The sequence below is a fragment of the Euprymna scolopes genome, chromosome 42 (assembly GCF_053919585.1).
Source record: "Euprymna scolopes isolate OS-2025 chromosome 42, ASM5391958v1, whole genome shotgun sequence".
Taxonomy (NCBI): domain Eukaryota; kingdom Metazoa; phylum Mollusca; class Cephalopoda; order Sepiida; family Sepiolidae; genus Euprymna; species Euprymna scolopes.
Window position 1 is genome coordinate 39,360,424 of NC_136523.1, and position 8,513 is coordinate 39,368,936.

General features: G+C 35.8%; 1 protein-coding gene and 2 pseudogenes across 1 annotated transcript in view; 2 read left to right on the forward strand and 1 right to left on the reverse strand.

The window, feature by feature from the left end:
* LOC145267031 (uncharacterized) overlaps positions 1-8,513 on the forward strand; it is a 440,938-nt gene that overhangs the window by 321,575 nt on the left and 110,850 nt on the right. The gene's annotated exons all lie outside the window — the stretch shown is intronic.
* LOC145267398 (5S ribosomal RNA) lies at positions 1,234-1,350 on the forward strand (annotated as a pseudogene).
* Positions 5,051-5,263, reverse strand: LOC145267261 (U2 spliceosomal RNA; annotated as a pseudogene).

Genomic DNA, 8,513 nt, shown 5'->3' on the forward strand with positions numbered 1-8,513 from the left:
CATTTTGAAAAATCACTTGCAAATGCGACTGTTTCACTCGCAATGTAAAGCCCTGTATATATATATATATATATATATATATATATATATATATATATATATAATCACATAAGTAACCAATCAGAAACCAGAATTGCTCCATAAAATAATATTTTATATATATACTAGCAGGTAGACCCAACGTTGCCTGGGATTGAATGATGATCACCGAATATTTCGGACTCCTATATTTTTATTGTCACTGAAATCGGTGAAATCGCCCGGGGGGGGGGGTAGCTTCACATGCCTCCATGCAGTAACTTAATCCAAAATATGTTATTCTATATTGCACTCTAGAGAACCTACTGTTTCTTTTAAAAAATTATTTCCTATAAGCTTCTTTCCAGTTAATAAAAAAAACATCAAGAAATTTACGTGCAGGGGGTTTTAACGTGACATCGTCATATTACGGTAGCCATGGTTTTAATCTACTGACTACGTCATGAAAAAGAAAAAACAAACAAACAAAAAAATGCTAACAAATTACCCACAGTAGAAATTTCACGGCCCGTTGTTCTATCATTGTTGCTAAGCGACGACATGGAAAAAAAAAAATGGCTTTACTGATGATAGATAAATTAAAATAACGGTTTCGATTATCGGTAATTATCGGGCATATTCTGAGACAAAACTTAACTAAGATCACTCCCAGACTTATACACTAAAGTTGCGTAAATTTTAAAGAAAATTTGTTTAGCCGTTTTGGAGTCTATAAGGAACGAACTCGCACACACAAAGTTGCATTAATTTTACAACTTAAAGACGGGGAAGTTAAGTACGATAACCATTAGGCTAGCTTGATGCGATCTTTAAAAAGTGTTTTCAAACCTACTTATTCTTAATATAGAGAGTTTGTCCTGTGAACCATTCACGCATACGCATTCATGAAACAGTTGACTAACAGGTAAAAACCTTATGACCCACGCATACCAATTTTTCAATTTTGACCCCCAAGTAGCCTTTTCTCCTGGATGAAAAACTGATTAATAATTTTTCCACACGTCTGAATGAATAACATATATAAGAAATTTCAAGTCTGTAGATCAAAAATTCGTTGAGTATATAGGTTGAGAAGTGTCTTCATACATACACACACACACACACACACACACACACACACATTTTCACTTTTATAGATATATAGATATACACATATTTAACTTCATATAAATAGAATAATAATAAAATAAATAAATATACGGTATAATCACGTTGACACACTGGTTCTCACCAGATCACCTAAGTTAAGCAACGTTGAGCCTGGTTAGTACCAGATGGGTGACCATTTGGGACATCTAGGTGCTGTATGTGCTCTCCGCTTATCTCGACATTGTTTCCAGTCGTCCTGCAGTCCTGTACCTTTCCTTGCCACTGGACTCAAGCAATGATTTTTCAGGGTGGTTAGAGATTTCCACACAATTACATGCTCATCTGCCCCAACAGGGGGTATCCTTTGTCTTTTGAGACTGAATGGAATCATCATCATCATCACCATAAATAAAGATATCCTATGAATGCCGAGTAGCTGTGCTAGTGAATATTATTATTATTATTATTATTATTATTATTATTATTATTATTATTATTATTATTATTATTATTATTATTATTATTATTATTATTTGTATTTTTTGTTTTTAATTGCTGCCTAATCCTCTTTAATGCTCAATATTAGAAAGCTCCTCCTCGGACTGACTTCCTAAATTAGGTTCGTTTTTATCCCGGTTTCCTGGCAACTGGAGTTGTACCGACCCAGTAACTAAGCATCCGTGTGTGTGTGTCATCAAGCGTGTGTGACGTCTTCTAAGATTCCTAGATGGACAAACTAAAACCTCTTGAAACAAAGGGAAGTAATTCTCTTTTTTGCATAGATTTATTTATTTATTTATTATTTTTTTTGCTGCTGCTGCTGCTTGATAAACGTTTCTTTAACTTTTTGCTTTATTTATTTACTAGCATTTCAACCCGGTGTTGCCCGGGTGTTTGGAGGTGTATGTTGAGCAAGAAAATAAATAAATAAATAAAAAAAAAAAAAGCGGTAAATTTTTTAACTTTGACCCCTTAACATTTATTGTTTTGGGCTCAAATCAAGTTATTAAGTTAGATCCATGTCCAAGGAACCTCTATCTAAAATTTCAAGTGTTTAGACCTAAAATTGTCGGAAGAGTTTGGTAGAGTTCTCAAAGGTCAAATCGTTGAACTTTGACCTTTTAACAGCCAAATTTTTGGCCGAAAACCGATCACAAAGATTTTCAATTTTTATTCTAAGTCGGCTCCACAACATTTTTCACATTTCGTATAAAAGTCGTCAGACTAAAATGGCCAAGTTTTACGAATGAAAGGCGGAAAATTATGTGTAGCTTAATTGCCATATATAGTTTCAGGATTGTGTGTAAAATATGTGTGTGTAAAATGTGTGTGTCAGTTTGTGTGTGTAAAATGTGTGTGTGTGTGTGTACAATGTGTATGTACAATATGTGCGTGTTCAATATATTTGTGTGTGTGTGTACACAATATGTGTGTGTATGCATACAATATGTGCATATGTATGTATATATGTACTATATATGCGTGCGTGTGTCTGTATACAATATGTTTGTATGTGTACAATATATGTGTGCGTATGCGTACAATATATATGTGTGTATGTACTATATATGTGTGTGTATGCGTACAATATGTGTGTGTGTGTGTATACAATTGCTTTTCTGAAGTACATTTTGGCATCAACATCCATCTTGTATGTGTGAAGTTATTTTGCTTTCATTCGACTGTACTCAACCAGACTCATTATTTTTCTGAAGCCTTAAACTTTGTGAACGTGTTTCTTTCTATCGCCCCCCCCTCTTCTCTAATCTTCCCTCTCTTCTTCTTCTTCTTCTTCTTCTTCCTCTCTTTCTCTCTCTCTCTCTCTCTCTCTCTCTCTCTCTCTCTCTCTTCCTTATCAGTTGTGGTCTGCATCATGGTGATAACAGACAATGTGTGACTCACATGTGAAGGTAAAAACACTCTGGCAGGATTGGAAATAAATAAATAAAAGTAAAGAAGTGTGTGTGTGTTTGTGTGTGTGTACATTTCCCTACCAAACTACTCTGTCAATTTTCAGTCTACAGACTCGAGATTTCACATAAGGTGTATTGAGATTTGGGAAAATCTTTTTAATCGGGTTTCGGTCAGAAAATTTGGCTGTCAAGGAGGCAAAGTTCAACGATTTGACCTTTGAAAACTCTATCAAACTCCTCTGCTAATTTTGGGTTTAGACACTTGTAATTTTAGATGTAGGTTCCTTGGACATGGATCAAACTTTTTAACTTGATTTGAGCTCAAAACAATAAATTTTAAGAGGTCAAAATTGGGGTCAAAGTTAATAAAAAAATGTGACCTCAGCCAATGTTTGGTCTAAACATTTGAAATTTTGCATAAAGTGTATTCGGACATAGGGCAAGCTTTTTAATTGGTTTTTGGCCAAAAATTTGGCTACCAAAGTTTAAAAGATTTAACGTTTGCAGTTTCTAGAAAATTATTCAGCCAATTTTAGGTCTAAACATTTAAAATTTTACATAAAGGGTATTCAGACATGCAGCAAGATTTTAAATCAGTTTTTGAGCGAAAATTTGGCTTCAAGAGGTCAAAGTTGAAAAAGTTGGCCTTTGCAGACTCTACCAAACTCTTCTGCCAATTTTGGGTTTAAAAACTTGGAAGTTTTAAATGTAGGTTACTTTGACATATGATCAAACATTTAACTTGATTTGAGCTCAAAACAATAAATGTTAAGGAATTGAAATTGGGGTCAAAGTTTAAAAAATTATATTTTGATACATTTTTTTATTCAATAAATGTTTTGATTTTCATATTTTTGTGTAATTTATTTTGTTATATATTTTTGTGTTATCGTAAACCTTGTTTATATTTGAGGTTTACATAATGGCCGCTAGACATCATTTCTCTTTCGAAGAACAGGGGTCAAGAACTCGTCTCTGTTGCTAATATGTCACTGTCCTGCAGAAGTGCAAAAAATGTCTTAGTCGTGAAGGATTTCTCCTCCACTGAGAGAGAACAAGAAATTGAAGTGTAACATCTGAAGAAACAGATACTACACTTTGAGATATTTAAATTTTTTTATTCGCATGGAAAAAATACAAAAAGGAAAATGAACAAAAAAAATTAAGGCGCAAGGCCAATTCAAAAAAGAGGGGAGGGGTCTGGTGAGGTTGGTTGGTCTATCTCGTCTCCGTTAAAATTAAAAAAAAAGATTTCTCTTAGCCAGCATCTTTTACTGTGTTTACCTTTTTCTAATGTGTGTTTGGGGAGGGGGGAGGTGTTCCTACTTAAACCCAATTTTTAAAACATTTTTTTATTTACAAGAAAATACAAAAAAGATAACAATGGTAATTAAAAATTTCTTGGGCCCAAAACCAAGAACGTCTGCATACATAAGGGTTAACAAAAAAAAGAACACAACGCAAACTCTGCCTAATATAAATTTATTTCAACTCTCTACAGGCCTTCTCAAACGAAGAGAGCTAGTCAAGCTAGCTTCAGACTTACAAAAAACAAGGCGGATAGTCGCAGGCTCTCGTGTAATGAATGAATGCGTGAACGTATGATTGATATGAAATTCTTAAAGATAAACTAAAATGACCGAAAAATGGGCTGAAATGACTTAAATAAATAAAAATTAAATGACTTAGAATGACTTTAATGAATTTAAGGATTAATTGAATGATCTTAAGAATGACTTGAATGTTTAAAAAAATAACTGGACTCCTTCAAAAGCAACTTGAATGATCTGGAGACTGACTTGAATGGCTTTCAGACTGACTGGTTGTAAAGTGAGTGATCATTTTCCATTAAATTAATATAGAAAAGTGATCTCCCACTTTATATCACAAAGTTACAAACATAAGTACAGCATGTAGTAAGAACAGATGGTATTTATTTGCTCCCCCACCGAGCAAATTAGGCACAAGGCCGATTTTTAATGTGAGGAGTGAAGGGAGGGGGAAGGGGAAAAGGGGACCAGCTCCCGAGAGGTGGGAAATGGGAGCTGGTTAAAGGTCAGACATGTGGGGTTGCCCCCACATCTGGTCTTTGCTAGTCATAGCTTGCAGCATCTGCCGGAACAGATACTACACTTTGCTCCCAGCAAAAATGCCAGGTAAAAAGTGCATGTAGTAAGAACAGATACTACACTTTGATCTTAGCCAAAGGGCCAAGAAAGGGTAGGTATTTATTTGCTCCCCCACCGAGCAAATTAGGCACAAGGCCAATTTTTAAAGTGAGGAGTGAAGGGGAAATGGGGACCAACTCCCCGGGGAGTAGGGGAGCTGGATAGTGACAATTGGTATGAAGGGTTGCCCCTACATTGACCAAGGTCTTATATGTGGGGTCGCCCCCACATATGGTCTTTGCTTGCAGTATCTGCCGGAACAGATACTACACCTTGATCTTGGCCGAAAGGCCAAGAAAAGCTGTATTTATTTGCTCCTCCACCGAGCAAATTAGGCACAAGGCCGATTTTTAAAGTGAAGAGTGAAGGGGAAATGGGAACCAACTCCCCGGGGAGTAGGGGAGCTAGATATGACAATTGGTATGAAGGGTTGCCCCTACATTGACCAAGGTCTTATATGTGGGATTGCCCCCACATATGGTCTTTGCTTGCAGTATCTGCCGGACCAGATACTACACCTTCATCTTGGCCAAAAGGCCAAGAAAAGCTTAAAAAGCTAAGAACAGCATCTATTAACAACATACCTTTGATCTTAACCAAAAAGGCCAAGCACAAGTGTTACAGACGGACCGACGGAGTGACTTATAGAGTCGCTTGCACGCGACTAAAAAAGGTTACAAAGATATAGTTATATTTATTTGCAAAAGGGGGAAAAGAATTTAAAAAAGCGGGGGATGGGAGAACGAATGAAGGAATAAAATAGTTGGAAAAGAAAACGAATAAATAAAGAAAACCAGTAGGGAGGAAGGGGTGAAAAAATTAAGTTTTTATTTATTTATTTATTTTTTTAAAATTCAATTTTCACCCTAAACAAGGCACAGTGCCACTTTGAAGTAGGGGACTACTATCTGGGACATAAGTTGCAGGGATATTATGAAGGGAGGTGGGTAGCAAGATGTATGTTCACATTACACTTGAACTTCAGCATGTCAGTACAGTTGGGAAAGCAGAATCCTGGAAGGGAGTTCCAAATTCTAGCAGTTCTGGGGAAGAAACTATTAGAGTAGAAGGCTTTCTTACACCTACGGATCTCTACTGTGTAAGGGTGGGATATAGCTGCTTGTCTGGTTTGTCAGGGAATTTATATCGAGGGGGTACAAGGGTGTGTAGTTCGTCAGAACATTCACCATTAAAGTACTTGTAGAGCAGGCAGAGGCTGAAGGGTTGGCAAGAGAGAGAGAGAGAGAGAGAAAAAAAAGAAAGAGGATGTTTGAAAAAGACACAGAAAAAAAAACAAGAAATAAAAAAAGAAAAAATGTCACAGAAAACCCCCCCAAAATAAAACAAAACAAGACAGAAAAAGAAAAAAACAAAAAAACAAAAAAAGACAGAAAAAAAAACAAAAAAAAACAAAAAAAAAAACAAGAAAACCCCCAAACCGGATGCCTTTGACCAATTTGTCTAGACTCAAACCCTGATTACGATTTGAAACTTTTTACAACAGTAAAATAAGTCATTTTATTTTCAATCTATAGATTAAATAGAACAAACGATGTATGTGCATGCCAAAATATTTAACCGATAAACTCTTAAACTACTGATCACATGACACTGAAATTAACAGGAAATAGTAATCATACACCAGGGATGGTTTATAAAGAGTAAAATGTCCGCAAGACGAAATGGCAAAATGTTCATTTCAACTTGCCTACACAAGGCTCTGTGGACAAATTTATCTTTAGTTGACCTTTGACAAATAGTTTCGTTTACTAGCCAAATAAAAAAGTTACTAGCCAAACCAACGTGATTTTCGGAATATGACATCATCGTTCTGTATAAACATTCAAATTGATTCAGATATTTTTCTAAACAGGCTGCGTTTAAAAAAAAAAAAGAGTACATTGTTCTATTAAACTTTTATTGTTTAAATAATTTAACTTTGTTTTTCTTAATAAAACGGGCCCTGTCGGTGGGGCATTAGAACACACCGACTGCCTCCCTGCAGAGAGTAAAAGTCCCTCAATGGGGGTCCTGGTTATGACCTTAAACTATATCCAGTGGTGAGGCCCCAGCTTGCGGGCTTTGGGGAGTGTGGAGCCACCCTTTAATTACCATTGCTCCCAGGTCCACTCTGACCCGGAGTGGTAGTATCTGTTAGGGTTCCAACTATGGGTTGAATAGAAACCGACTTGAAAACAACAAATATATTCTATTAAAAATTTTTTCTTCAAAATCTTTGGATTCGGCATTAAATAACCCGAAAAGGGTTGATATGCCGTAAAACAAAACCAACCAACCAACTAATCTTAATAAAACGAACAAAGTTAAGAAGTTATTTTTCACTCAGTAGTGAGCGTTGAAAGATTGTCGGTGAAAGAAACACAATCGCCAAAAGATAAGCGTGTCATTATTTCTGGTTGTCACTTGTAAATGCGACTGTTTCACTCGCAATGTAGAGTCCTGCTACATAGTTCTATTACTTTTGCGCATGCGCAAATTAATTCATAGCTTGAAGTGGTTTGCTTTTAAATCTTTCTTATGTATCTGTCAATAGTTCAAATAGTAGAGAATGTGGCTGGAGCGCTAAATGTTTTGGTTTCGCTTCTAGCCGATGGCACCGAAGTCATTCTTTTTCCTTAATCTTTTTGAAATCCGTCTGTATACTAGGTACAATATAATATTCAATAGAGAATTGGCTCTGTAACAATAAATACAAAATTTGCATGAATTAAAATATATTTAAGCGTATTTTATGACCAGGTGGCACCCTTCGCAAGTTTATTAATAAAGTAAAAACTTGGTGATCTAGAGGGAACCGGTGTGTCAACGTGATTATGACATCCCCCCACACGCGCGCGCGCACACTCATACACACACACACACATATATATAATAAATTTTTCTACTGTGTGTGTGAGACGTTGTTTATCTCAACCTACAGGCAACCCACCCAGGCAAGTTTGGTACCGAAATGAAGCTTATGACTCAGCGGATGTTTTAGGGATATTTATATCCATGTTTGGTGTATGGAAATGCAAAAAAAAAAAAAATAAATAAAATAAATAAATAAAATAACGATTTACTAAACAACGTTTTATTTACAGGATATTTTTCCCGTACAAGGACCCTAGTTGGCCCAGTTGGGCGAACTTGGGTCCTTGTGTGTGTGTGTGTGTGTGTGTGTGTGTGTGTGTGTGTGTATGTATGTATATATATATATATATATATATATATATATATATATGTATATTAGGCACCGCCAAAAATGGCCGAAAAATCAAGTTGTTGTTGTTTTTTAAAACTA